This window comes from Pinus tabuliformis, chromosome 3_1, assembly GCF_031772625.1.
Source record: "Pinus tabuliformis cultivar Carrire ecotype Pingquan chromosome 3_1, CPIR1, whole genome shotgun sequence".
In the NCBI taxonomy this organism is placed as follows: domain Eukaryota; kingdom Viridiplantae; phylum Streptophyta; class Pinopsida; order Pinales; family Pinaceae; genus Pinus; species Pinus tabuliformis.
The window spans coordinates 136,672,598-136,688,160 of record NC_142301.1 but is presented as its reverse complement, the minus strand read 5'-3'; the positions used below and the strand labels follow the sequence as shown (position 1 = coordinate 136,688,160).

Genomic DNA, 15,563 nt, shown 5'->3' with positions numbered 1-15,563 from the left:
TGTGAGGAATGTTGTGAGGCTGAGGCCTTTTCTTCCATGTCTAGTTTCTATATTTCTGAGTGTTTATTTTATGTGTGTTAGTTTCCTTCATGTGGTATCAGAGAAATTTTTGTTCTTAGGGCCTATATGAGTCCATCGTAATCCACGGTAGTAAGAGCATGTAGCGCAAGGTGAGTTTCAGTTTGTAGGCGATTTGCTGGCCTGTGGATAGAGAATGGGGAAGATGGTAGTTATCGAAGCCCACAGTTTTCTCTTGGGATTAAGATAACGAGAAGGTGTATTTGCAGCTACATTGTTGAGTGTTTTGTGTTATGAGGGTCAAATGACAGGGTCTATTTCATCTCCTAATCATATCAAACTGCATATTTTTCATTGATTTTTTTTTAACCTTCTCTGCAATTGGGTCTAAATTCGTCATGGCAAACAATGCCGACCATCGACCATCCCCCATGGTATTTTTTGATGCAAAACTCACTGCATTTTCATGGTTTCGATCCGGGGTTCGAATCCATGGCATTTGGCATGCATTGCAGGTGGATCATGTAAATGATATGGAGAACTGCTTGGAGAATATCAAGAAACAACTAAATTCGGCTTCTAGAAGAACTCTGTTGCAAGGGCCGCTTCTGAAGTGATCAGAGATGCTCTGGAAATGGAATGAGCTATGGGTGACTTTGGATCCAACCACTAGAAAATTGGATTATAGAGTTCGGGGGAATGATTTGGCACCTAAAGGGTCAATAATGTTTGATGCAATTAGCGCAATCACGGTGTCCCCAATTAATTTTCATGGTCTCCAAAAGTATGACTATTGTTGTTTCCATGTTGGCACTCCACAGAAAAAAGTATACTTTCTTTGTGTTGAAACTCTTGGTGCTACTAAAGCTTGGGTAGCAGCATTACAAATTGTCTCTGTTGGAAATAATACTGAGAGGGGGGGGGGGGTGAATCAGTATTATCAGATCAGTAAAACCTTTACAATTTCATACTCAGAAACATATACGCTACTTCAGTTAAGTGAACCCGCGTGTACACGCTACTGTGTCTAAAGAAACTAGCGTATATCTAGAAATCTTATGATTCAGTTAGCTTGTCTTCAGTAAATGCATCAGAACATTATTAACCATATTAATAGTAAATAGGTGCAGTATAACAGAACAGATCATCACAAAAAAGCCGCACACATGAACACCATGATATAAGGTGGAAACCCAATGTGGGTGAAAACCACCTGCTGCAATTCGTCTCTTTCTTCTTTAATAAGAAACTTCTTTTACAATGTACTGGTGTAGTCCTTTACTAGCACGCAGGCTACAACCTGTAGAGGGCTACAACCCTCATAACTCTTGTACTAGCCGATCCATTTACTAGTACGTAGGTGCCAACCCTACAGAAGGTTACAAACTTCACTCATTTTCCAGCTGCTCCTGGAAGGGAGCTACAACCCCCTGGCTCTTGTACTGGCTGATATGTTCACCAGTACGTAAGTGCCGGCCTACGATCTTCCCGGGACCACGTTTCATACATTTTCATACTGGATCCATAAGACAATCACCATTGTAGTACAACCTACATCATCAATCACTGAAACACCCAATACTGAATCACTGAAACCCTGTCAACAACATCATAACAACAACCAGATCCAACTACATCTTCAAATACCATACTTCACATTGTATATGCTACTTGGATGAACCCAACCTGCGTGTATACGCTCTTTTACCAAAAACAAACCTGCGTACAGATCTGCAAATTCAAGATTAAAACTCCGCAGCTATATCAGACATCAAAGCATACCCAGATCATAATAATAAACATGCGTCAGTAGATCTAGTCTATCCACAGTCAAACCATATGAAGATAATCATTCCAAGCCTTCAGATCGCGTTCCATCATCCTCCACATGAGTGAAACCTTGGTTCAGATCACCAACCCATAACCAACTTTTGGATCTCACACTTCCTCAGATTTTCATCACTCACTCACCCTCTTACACTCCGTCTGGCCTAATGATCTTCTCCTTATATAGGCTTAGGCCCTTCACAATACCATGGTCCAAAACCATAGTAACACAATACCATCAACTTCAAAACTAGGGATCAACACGTCCGTCAAGACACTATGGTCCAAAACCATAGGCACAACTTCCAAGGACTAACCGCCACGGACCAAAGATAAGTTTTCCACATGTACGCGCTTTTACTGAAGCCAGCCTGCGTGTACACGCTGATTCTCCTTAATGAACCTACGTATATCTCTTTCTTGTCTTGTTGTACTAAGATCTGTCCTCTAATTAAGTTGCCATCACCTGTACCTGCCTCTGAGTGAGTTGCCATCAAGGAAAACACTTGTATCATAATGCCAACAGTCTCTTAGCAAGTCATATGCCTCACGGAAATTATTATGCCCAACATTCTGCAACATTCTGTAATTATCTTCATGCAATCATAGCTCCATTTGGTTATCTGATTTCCTAGAGGCTCTGTTTAGAATTTCTTAGATACCTGAAACCCTCTGCGGAAAGCTTTAACAAGTTGAGGCTTGAAAAATTGGCTGAAACATGTGGCTTGGCCTGCAAGGCAAGCAATATGTCCTCGGTCTAGCAATAGAACTGAGAGAGATCTAGGCTCTTCAATGTTGTGCAATTTTGCATTAGGAGCTTAAGCTCCATTCCCAAACCGACTGCAGACTCAGGATCCATGGCACGCCTTTGCCATCTCACCAATTTCACATGCTCAAGACAAGGCCATAGAGAGGACAACTTCTCTATATTCCTCACACTTCTTACATAGATCACTATGTTATTCACATCGGGGAATGCCTGTTTGAGCTGATGCCCTATGAAATTACCGTGCGGAGTGGTGAAATCGAGAGGGCGATAACCCCAGGGGGAGCAGAGCGAGAGATCCAATTTAGTAACAGACTGAAAGCACATGGGCAACCGGTACAAGTTGTTGCCTATGTTACCTCTTATGCACAGATACACGCGAGTTTCCCTCTCCATTTCATACCACTTCTTGCAGACAAGAGCCATCCAGTTCCGCGATTGAGTGTCCTTGATGGTGCTGAATATGTTGCTCATTATCACCTCTGGTGCATTAATTATTTTTGTTTTGGGAGAGATAAGGAGTGGGTAAATTAATTTTTATTTTGGGAGTAATAAGGGTGAAGATTGGGATTAATTTTCTAATAAGGTTGATGTTTTTAATTTTTTAGTGAGGTGTGAGGGCATATTTTGTAATTTTGGAGTTGTAGATATTTTGTATTTGGAGTGATAAGTGAATATTTTTAAAAGGGAAGCTCATTGTTGTATTTTGAAGAAAGCTTTATTTTTAGTAGATTGAGTTAGTATACCTTTATTTTTGAAGACAAGTTGCTTCAAGGGATTGTGAGCCTGACATTCTCAATGTTGGAGAAATTTCATTCATGATGTTGTGAAAGTGAAGGTTGATGTAATTCACTATTTAAATAAAAACACATCTTTTTGGTGGTGATTGTGTCCTAGATCCACCCAAAATTGAATAAGGGGGTCTTAGGTACGCCATGTGTATGTTTGTGATGGTGCATGATTCTTGATATTTTTTTTTGTTTTGTGTCTAGTTTTGACACTAACCTTCATGTGGTATATTTCTAATACGGTACACACAACAAATTAAAAACTACATGCACCTAAGCAAGCTCATGTATAAGAACGCTTAATCAAGCTCCTGTAATCAAGCTTAAAGTACACAAGCACACAATGTCATAGCATCAGCTTGATAAGATTATCTTCCAAGCAATCACATTTCACATCATGTAATCAAAGCAATCAAGTTAAGGATGCTAAAAAATCAAGCATTTCAAGCCAAGACGACATCAACATCATCAAAACTTTTTGTATCACTTGCAGATAAACATTTTTTAATTGAACTGTATGGATGCATTCTCGGTTGTAACCGACACCCTAATTTAAATTGTTAAGGTGAATACATTAAGTCAAGTAAGTCTTCAACTGAGTCATCAAGATTGAACTTGTCATTTGTCTCTTGGGTGCATTTTTGACAATGTTCGACACCCTTCATTTTTTAAACTCAGCACATTCAATGAGTACATTCAAGAAAGCAGAAAGTTTTAGTAATCAATCAAGCAAGTTCAAGCAAGCATGTCATTCAACCAATCAAAGCAAGCGAGCATGTCATTCAAACGACCAAGCAAGCAAGCATGTCATTCAAACAACCAAGAAAATGAGAGTGTCATTTAACCAACAAAGCAAGCAAGCGTGCCAAAATCAAGTGCGAAAGTTCAAAGCACGACATCAACAAACGAGCGAGTGTGAAGTTGATTGAAGCATTCACAAAGTGTCAGTGAATCACTCAAGCAAAGCGATCATCATCAAGCGAGCATGAAATCAAGAGTTCAAGCAACCAAGTTATAAAACTCAAGTGTTTAAGGCATCATCATTCAGCAATAGTACAAGAGAGCCTGAATTCAAAGTGAGCAAGCTAACCATGGCGACACACATTCAACTATCCCAAATTCTTAACAATTTGATTTTATCATCAATGGACGACATGGTGAACATTAGCAAAACAACTCTTGTTGATATTCAAGTGCATCTTCAACATGAACATGAAATGATTGAGTTTCTTCAACTGGAGTCGCAACTTCAAAGAGATGAGTTGCAACAGAAGAGTGATGTTTCAAAGTCTTTCATCCGTACAGATGAAGATACCAATGATGATTCCAGGTTACTAATCCAACCAACTGCAAGTGTTGAAGTGGTCCTTGATCCAGTTCAAATTTATTCTAAACCAATCATCAAGCCATGGGAAGAACTTCAAAGTAACAAAAATCGATGACGATTAGGATATCACTAAGATGAAAACAAATTGCATATCCCTGATTATTATAAGTCGATCAAGTTTATCAATGCAAGGTTTCTTGATCAAATAACATCAAAAATCCATGAGAAAGTTGCAGGAAAATAGAAATAAAAGACAACTTAAGTTGCAGCCAAACCAAAATGCCTTCATTGTCAAAGAATTTGTCATCTGGAATATTAGTGTTTTGATCTCCATCCTTGCACCATTATGGCAAGTCAAATCATTCATCAACACAATGCAAAAAACAACAACAATCAAGCAGATTGAAGATCGATTATTCATGGATTGATCCCTAGGAATGGTCATCCACGGTCAAAATATTGTATAAGTTTTACAATCGAATTCACTCAAACATATTGAAGTCAACAGTAAAATGAAGATAGTACTCTCATGCAGTTGAACGAGGGAGTACAACTATAAAACTCTCCTACACCTGCAGGGGGGAGTTTAGATATCAAATGTAGATGATTATCTCTTGTTTCAGTTGACTAAGGGGGGAAAATGTCAATGAAATTGATAATGGTTGTTAGATTGAAAGTCTCGACAACATTAGTGAAGCAGCGAGTGCGCATTTTCATCAACCAGTGGGCATCAACAACAAAAGCTACAGTGAGTAGTTTTTGAGATCAAAAAATTCGCCATTGGGTGATCAACAAAAATGTCAATATTGAGCACTTTTCAGACACAACAAAAGCAAGAGTGAGTTGTTTCTCAATGTCATCAGCCACTGGGCGTTCTCTATATTTTGTTAATGGACAAGGGATGCTGATTGCAAGCAAAGGATAGATGGGTCCTTTTGTAGCTTAGCACGTGATGGAGTTTTCAAGCAACACTCAAAGATGAATTAGACATGCATTTGACTCAAGGTCTCTTCATATTGCAGTTTCTTCAGGATCCATCTTTGGCAGTTTTTAAGGAAAATGTTTTTTGAGAATCAACTTGAGAATTTGGAAGAGGGTTCCTTGTTCTTATTTTGGATTTTTCATTGAGGGGGGGGGGTGTTATCCTCACTCTCATAATAAAACAATTATAAATCCAAATATCATAATTAAATAAATCAAATCTGGAGAATTAGGAGTTAGTTCCTCAAACTAGGGAGTTTAGTTAGGATGAGAGATTCTCTCCAACTGGTTCTCCTAGATTAGTGTTTTGTTGAGAAAATATCTCAACCATAGTGTCCAATATAGATGTACTATCTTGAGACCAACTTCCTCATGTATTTATTTGTACTATTATCATTCTTTGTACATTGGATTGATTAATAATGAGAATGTGAGGAATGCTGTGAGGCTGAGGTCTTTTCCACCATGTGTGATTTCTATATTTGAGTGTTTGTTTTATTGAGTTTATTTTATGTGTGTTAGTTTCCTTCACCATTCTTGATCAAATTTCATTCTATCATTTTTGATTGATATTTTATTTATAAATAAATCCTCATGAAGAGAGGAAGGGGTTGGTCAATCATTATTTTTCATATGCTTATTTTGAGCAAGGATTGTTATTTGTACTAAGTATTACAATTTTTGTAATACAAAGAGTTATTTTGTGACATGGTGTAGAATTTTTCTGAAGCTTCTCAATAGTTTTCACATCGTATTCTAGGAGAGCCACTTGGTATGTGTTGGATATTTTATTTTAATTGATTTAAATAATAATGCTTAAATTCACTCCATTATTCATTTTCATCAATTAACACACAATTTGTAAATTTTCATAATTTTTCGAGAGTGATCCTACAATTACACAAAATTCACTATAATTTTCTTATAGTGATCCTATAATCATGCAAAAATTTCATGTAATTAATACTTTATTTTCCTGTAATAATATAGTTTTCATGTCAAAACATGGGTAAAAGGAAATATTTATGAGAAATTGATTACTATTGTGTTTTAAATATATTTATTGGAATTAATTAGAGTTAATGATGATTGAAATAATGATTAGAAGGAACTATGTTTTGAATTTAAGGATGGTTTCATTAAATTGGCGTGAATTTTATTATAAAATTAGAAAAATAACTTCATTTAGAGTTCTTTTTCATTACATTCTCAAACCAATTTGGACCAAATAACTATGATTTAGAACGATAATTTAGTGTGAAAGTGTAATGTATCTATCTAAATCTGCAATCTTATTCCAACAAGGTCAAGAATTGAATTTAGAACTATGAAAACAATTTTAAGGTCAAATCAACTATGAGGTTTAATTGTACTTGTTTTTTCCTTTATTTTTGTATAGGAAAACACCTAGGTAGCTAGTTTGCACATATTGTGTTTCACTCCATAGTTTAACTATATTGGGTTGACAAATAAATGTTGATAAATATATCCCCCTATGTTACTTGAAACCAACCAATAATAGATGGAAATGAAAAACCATCACCAAAAAAATCCCTAGAGAATGGCATGGTAAAATCAAGAAATCCCTCATTTGATAAGGAAGGAAACAAGGAATAAATACCACCCACAAATTCTCGCTATGAAAAAACCACTGAGGAAGGGAAAAAGCTTGTACATGGAGTGATTGGATTGAACCTCAAATATATGGAAGAGGAGGAGAGATTCCCTAGAACCCTATGTGAAGGTTTGCAAGAAAACCCACCAGCCAAGTTCAAACCCTTGATAGAAAAACTCGAGGTTTCAGTGAAAAAACCACCAAAGAAGACAACATCACTAGATGAGACAAATTTTGAACCCATGTTGTGGTTCATTGAATCTTAATCAATCACATCCACATAATCGATGTTTGACCACTCCCTCTGCATCTATATCACATTCTCAGAGTTTTGTTGAAAGCCCACATCAGAAACCACTTCCCTGGCCATCAACACTATAATGTGTGAAACATGGGATCAATTTGAATCATCCATCTAGGAATATTTTTGGAAAATCATCTCTATGTTTACTTCCTTCACTTGAGCAAGTATTGAATAGGTTGGAGAATGTAGGTGTAGATTGAGGCTTATGTTCTACATCTATTTCAAGCATGAGCTATAGGTAGTGATGAACCTACAAAGCTACAATAGGACAATGGCTTATGTTGGCTCTCATCTCTCTCTTTGAGTCTCTTGTCTTTTGTCCTAATCTAATCGAATTTTCTTTTGTGATAGAGTCCTTTAGGACCGTCCAAATGTTGAACCTATGAGCTCTCATACCACTTGTCACATCTGTTGTTCAAGACCCCCCACCTCCTTTTTTTTTTAATAACAAAGTAGGATCTGTGTGGTGATTAGCAATTAGGTACTGATTCGTAGTTTGAAGTACATTTTTTTAGGATTGCAACAAAGCCACGGAGGCCAAATAGATAACATAGGCATGTGCATTCATATACCCATAAAATGGATCATAGACCCCATCATCATGGGCATCTTTAATTAAGAAATTCAAGTGGAACTCTTCATAGGTGTCTACCAAAACTATGGAAATAGCTAAATAGCCCCAATTGGACATAATTTACCTACAACAAGCATTAACTAAAGCCAAAAAACTTAAATGGACTTCATATTGAATATATTTATGACTGCTCATGTTTTACATTGATCATTTAAAAATAAACTATAAACGCAAAACAATTGAAAAACCCCTGCACTACATGCTATTGTATGAAGTAGTTTATTGAGTATTACGAGGCATTTTGTGAAGCTACTAATGATCATATAACAAGTTATTAGATATGTGAATAATAACCATGAAGTGGTTCTACGATACCTCTTGTTGCATCTCCCATTGTCACATCTCTCTTCATTCTTCTTTAATATATTGACCAAATCTATGGGAATTTCTTTTGCCCATTCCAACTAAAGTGATAAGGGATGTTTCTCGAACAAATTTACTTTGATATATAGGGAGGAAGATAAAAACACTTGGTAAAAATGTTGAACTATTAATGGAAATCCCTGTTCTAATAATCAATTCCTCTTTAAGTCTTCAAATAAAAATATCAAGGCCCTTCTAGGCCAATCTACGCCTCTCGACAGCATAAAAAGCGTAATCAAATCCAGTTTATCAACAACTTTGTTTACTTCTTGCCCTTTTCATTTTCTCCGATGATTTGTACACATTTTTTTTGGTTTGAACACGATCGAAATGGGATTTGGGGAAATATTCTTCGATTTTGGTTAGGTTTGCCTATCAATAAATGTGAAGGAGACTAAATATTGATTTTGTTTGGGTTTTAATGTCAGTAAGCTTGGTGGAGATTTAATATCACACCACTCCAACTCCTCTCCTCAAAATTCCGCAATCCTCCCCAACATCTCAACCCAAAACACACCTAATTACTTATTGTACACAACATCTCTTAAAAACTTGTAATTTATAATACTAATAACTCCATGATACAATATTAACAACCACATATTATGCTCAAACCTCTAATAATAACTTCATCTAAATTTATGTTCAACAATTGTCACATACAAAAGTATCTAATCATCTTATAAACAAGGAGATCACATGCATGTCTATTCATATGCTAAATAATCAACAACATAAAACATAAGGAGCCAAATAATATATAAACATCCAATGCAATTGAATCAAACCAAATTAGTTGAAAGAGTGTCACTTGGAAAATTGAGCACCACCACCCAACCTAGAACTAACTTCCTCTAGTTCACCCCCAAGCCGAGAGTACGTGCCCATCGACAAACAACCTCTTGGTGATCTCTTCCATGGGTATTTAATTCCCTTCTTTCATGAAAAGTTTTCATTTAGTGGTGTTCTACTTTTGTTGATGTTTTATCCACTTGCCTAGGCTTTTCGCATAAAACCTCACATTTCTCTCCGGCGAGGATTTTTACGTTTTTTCCAAACTTAGCATCTTTATCCAGCTAAGAAAATGGATATTTATCTCCCATCCATTTAATCTTATCTAGAATTGGATCTATAATTCTTATTAAGAAAGAATTATCCATTCCCATTCACCAATGGGATTTCATTTGGCAAGAGTCTCATCTCTAGGTGTCTCACTTTCCAAGAATTTAAATTACTTTTATCTATTTTGTAATAAATTATGTACTCCCATTTTTACCGTGAGTCCTATATTTTTTTCTATAACTCCATCTAAATTTTCCCAGTATGATAACAACTAAGGGGTATTACAATTATAAATAGAGATATTTTTCTTCTCATTCCACATCTACATTTTCATTGTCCAAAGTTTGATCTTGAGGTTTTTGAGAATTCTCCATTAAAAACATAAATTATTTTCTTTTGTATTTGGATTGTATTGTCATTTATGGTGAGAGAGAACCACTTAAACTACAACAAGAATTACCAATGAACCCTCCCAAGGAGGAGATCCTATTTCAGTCATTCTTATAAGGAGTTTCTCATCATGTGCGAACATTATTTAATAAAATATTTTCTTCTCAATAATGGAATTGGCTCTTGTTATGTGATGATTAAGATCTATTTCTTTTATATTTTGTTGGTTTATACATCAATTTATTATGTAGGTCTATTGAAAAACTATATGAACACTTTATTTCTAGGGTTTAAATGCTCATATATTGTCATTAAACTACTAGCCAGCATAGAAAAAATATTTCTTTGTTAACCCTTGTACAAGAAGACACCATTTTTTAGATGTATTCCTACAAAATAGTGAGAAAAGATATATTATTTCTATGGTTGCTAGTATCTAAAAACAATATATGATGATTTTATTACACCCTATAAATAACAAGTGTTCATGTGGCTATTGAATAGTCCTGCACAAAAAATCAGACCGAAAACCAAGAAAATATAAAAGAAGCAAATCTAAATTGTCACATAACAAGCACTAACTCTATTACCTAAAATAAAACCTTTTATTAAATAATTTTCATATGTGACTAGAAGTTCTCCATGACAGTGGCTCAAAGAGGACCTCCTATTTGGTAGGGTTTGTTTGTAACCTCTGAAATAGTTGTTGTGGTTCCCTATCTTCAGAAATTGTAATACAATCCAAAGAAAAATAAAATAAAAAGAAAATATAGAGATTTTAAAGGAGAATGATAAAAAATATTAGGATAAAAGGTGGGATGAAGAAAATGGTCATGTTTAATGAGAAGAAAAACCTCTCTATTTATAATCAAATGCTAGGTTAGATTTGATGAGGTCAAATAATAAAATATTTGCTGGACGAGATCAATATCCTTTTTTTTTGTATTTTATTATTATTCATGAGAGGAAAACTTCAAATAAATAGTCAATAACCTTTATTTATTTATCTAAATAAAAAAATGATTTATTAAGTTAATTAACAAAAATGGGTAAATTATTAGAAATAATTAATGAAAAAAGTTTTATTAAGTTACTTCTAAGTGAAGCCGTAAAATAAGTTAGAAATCATTTAAAATAATGATTTAATACATTATATCTATGATGATTTTTAAAAGAATAAGGGATAATTAACAAATAAATGATTTATTGAATTATTCATATGGATACAAAAAATGTGAGTGAAAATATAGTGAATAATTTTCACTTTAATAATTAAAAGTATGATAATAACATAAAATTAATGAATTTATGATTTATTGCCATGTGAGAGGGGGAGAGAGAGAGAGAGAGAGAGAGAGAGAGAGAGAGAGAGAACGAACTTGAATGTTGAGAGATAAGAAGCAAGCACCCATGGAAACTCTTTATTAAAATAAAGGATAACAACTACAACTACATTGCAGTGGAAGAATATGTCTTTCTACAAAGTGAGGCCCAAGAGAGAGAGAGAACGAACTTGAATGTTGAGAGATAAGAAGCAAGCACCCATGGAAACTCTTTATTAAAATAAAGGATAACAACTACAACTACATTGTGGTGGAAGAATATGTCTTTCTACAAAGTGAGGCCCAAAATTTATAGTCTTTTGAGTTAGAATACCATTGATAATTACCATAGGCTCATATGGTGGGTAAATACCATGGGAAAATACCATGGGTCACTACCATGAGTGGATGCCACTTTCCATTCAGATCATCCCTCCCTCCTTAGGAAGCAATGGTCCCCATTTCCCTATTGAGAATCTTTTATTGAACATGAGCCAATGAAGAGAGGTTGTGTGGTTGATCCATAACATAATATTGGGTTTTCATATGACCAATAACCATGGGTTTTTAGATGACCCACCCCCAAGGGTTGTTGGATACAAGGGTTGTGGGTAGTTGACCCATAACATTGGGTTTATAGATGGCACATAACCATGATGAAAGAAGATCCAAGGATAGATATACCATGTAATGCTTTTGATACTTAAAATGGACCTTGTTGCAATGCGTTTTGTGTGGTTGACCTGTAACTATGACTAGATAGAGATATCTGTCTTGTATATATGTCTAATAGAAATTTGGTGACTTATATTTGTAAATTCATTGTAAAGACTTCCTCAAAGTACTCAACCTTTCCTTTTCTGATTCCCATGTGATTTGATAAGGTAGTGATTACCATGAATGTGCAATGCTAGTAATTTCTAAGCCTAATACCCCTCAAGAACCACTTTGATAAGGGAATGATTCCCATGAATGTGCAATGCTAGTAATTTCTAAGCCTAATACCCGAAAAGCACGATGTAGCTTATGAGTAGGATTTCCATTGTTTCCATTGCCATTATAAACATCAAACTTACAATCTGTAACTCATGAATTTGTATTTTATGTAGTAGCATAAATGTGCAGCTAATTCATGGCCCACCCATGCTTTATCTTCAAGTAGTTATACCTTACCACACCACAAAAAGCAATAGATTATCCATTGATGTTGAGGCTTGTGATTTTTTTCTCTGAGAAAACTATTGAAAGAGAAATCAATATCCAATAGTTTAGAGAACCGACCACTCTAACAGTGACTGCTCCATTTTGTTGGTATGAGTAGTTCATTAAAATAGAAAGAAATGAAACTAAATAACTGATTTGAAACCAAATGAATGACATAAGTAAACACATAATTTTACATGGTAAAACCTTGACAATATGTCAAGGAAACATCCATGAGGCAAGGGATTGGATCTTTATTAAATCAACAATGGTTCTGCATGATACAGTAGTGTGGGCATTCATCAGTTTTATAAGAGCCTCCTCCATTACATAACCGTTGTTTCTGTATAAAACTAACTTTGGAGTAACTAATATTTTACACATATTTACATATTCCGTTGTCAAATTTCAACAAACTCCACCTTGAAAACAATTTTCCTAATCCCTTTCCCCTCCCCATTCATCATCTCTTATGCAAGCCAAGATAAGCCAAACACCATTGCAGCTTCTCTACTATAACTGGCTTCGTGAATATGTCTACACAATTCTCCCATGTATGGACTTTCTTGAGAGCTACTTTTCTACCATCAATCACATGTCTTAGAAAATGATACCTTACATCAATGTGCTTTGTCTTGTTGTGATAAGCTAGATTTGTAGCCAAGTGAATAACACTCTTACTGTCACAGAATACATTCACTTTCTCCTGCATCCTTCCAATCTCATCAAGAAGACCCTTTAACCAAATTTCTTCTTTACTAGCATCTGAAGTAGCTATATACTCTGCTTCGGTAGTGGACAATGAAATTGTTTCTTGAAGCTTTGACATCCAACTAATTGCTCCATCTGCAAGAGTAAATACATAACCTGTAGTAGATCTCATTTTGTCTAAATCACCTACATAATCATCATCCATATATCTGCACATTGATGCTTCACTACCATTAAAGATGATACAATGATCACTTGTGCTTCATAAATACCGAAGCACCCATTTCACTGCTTGCCAATGTTCTTCACCTGGATTTTCCATGAACCTGCTGACAACTCCAAATACATGTGAAATGACAGGTCTTGTAGATACCATCACATACATTAAGTTGCCTACAACATTTGCATATGATACACAAGACATATACTGCTCTTCTTCAACAATTATAGGACTCAAAACTGAAGAAAGATTAAAGTGGGAAGCTAATGGAACATTAACAGGTTTCACATTGTTCATACTAAACCTTTCAAGTACTCTTTCCACATACTTCTACTGTGATAACCAAAGATTACCATTTTTTAATGTCTCTGTATATCTCCATGCCCAAGATATGTTGTGTTGCTCCAAGATCCTTCATATCAAACGTCATAGAGAGCTGAGCCTTTAACTTGTTGATCTCATTCATGATTTTTCTTGCAATAAGCATATCATCAACATATAAGACTAAGATAATGAATATTCCACTGAAACTGTTGAAGTATACAGAATGATCATACTCACTTCTAACAAACTTCAGGCTCACCATGAAGGAGTGAAACTTCTTGTACCAATGCTTGGGAGACTACCTCAGGCCATACAATGATTTCCTGAGCTTGCAAACTAATCTTGTGCTGCAATCTTGTACAAAACCTTCTAGCTATTCCATATATATCTCTTGATCCAAATCGCCATGTAGAAAATTTGTGTGAACATCTAACTGTTCTAAATCAAGGTTAGGTAATGCAATTAGTGCCAACACAATACGAATATAAACAAGTTTTACAACTGGTGAAAAATTCTCATGAATGTGAGTACCTTCAACCTGAGAATACCCTTTTGCTACCAGCTTCACCTTATACCTTATGATACCTCCATCAAACTTTCTATTTCAATTTCAAGACCCATTTGCACCCAACAACACTTCTCCCTTTAGGAAGTTCTACAAGATCCCATGTATTGTTCTTGGCTAAGGAATACATTTCTTATTCCATAGTCGTTTTCCATTTTTCACTATCCATATCATCTACTGCTTCTTGATAACAAGAAGGTTCCCCTTCTTCAGTAATCAAAGAAAAAGATGAAGCAAAATCTTCATACCTTTAGGGATTTTTTATTTCCCTAGTATAGCTTATTAGAGTGATTGGTTTCTGAAATGGTTCAAAAAATTCAACAGCTTCCTTTGTATCTTCATCACCTTTTCCTTGAGAAGTCTCTCCTTCCTTTCGAATTTCAAAAAATTTCTAGCCTCCAACTAAATTTGTTGATTTGGCAATACCTGTTCCTATTCAATTCTTTCAACATTTGATTTTAAAAGAGAATATTCATCAAATGTTACATCTCTGCTAATGACTATCTTCTGTGACCTAGGATCCCAAAACCTGTATCCTTTCACCACATAGCCATACCCAACGAAGTCATAACATTTTGATTTTGGATCTAATTTTGAACGATGAATTTTTGGAATAAGAGCATAGGCATCACAACTAAATATCCTTAAATGTGAATAATCATAAGACTGACCTCACCAAACTTCATCAGGAATTTTACAATTTATTGCTACTTAAGGTGATCTATTAACTAAATAACAAGTAATGGATACTTCTTCTACCCACAACTCCTTTTGCAAGTTAGCATTGTTGATCATGCTTCTAGATCTTTCCATAAGAGTTTGATTCATATGTTTAGCAACACCATTTTTTTGATGAGTATAAACAATAGTTTTATGCCTAACAATTCCTTCATCCTTACAATATTGTTAAAATTCTAGAGAAGTAAATTCACCACCATTGTCAGTACTTACACATTTACTTGATTTTCCTGTTCTTTTTTCTACCATTGCTTTAAATTGTTTAAAGACATTGAATACATGAGCTTTCTATTTCAACATAAAGACCCAAAATCTACGGGATAAATCATTAATAAACATTAAGAAATATAAAGAACCTCCATATGATACAATAGGAGATGGTCCCAACAGGGCAGAATGAATATA

The 15,563-nt window shown here is 35.0% G+C and overlaps 1 pseudogene; it reads right to left on the bottom strand.

Annotated features, from left to right (window-relative positions):
* Window positions 1-2,602: 2,602 nt before the first annotated feature.
* On the bottom strand, window positions 2,603-3,085 carry LOC149186148 (F-box protein MAX2 homolog A pseudogene; annotated as a pseudogene).
* Between the last annotated feature and the right edge of the window lie 12,478 nt (window positions 3,086-15,563).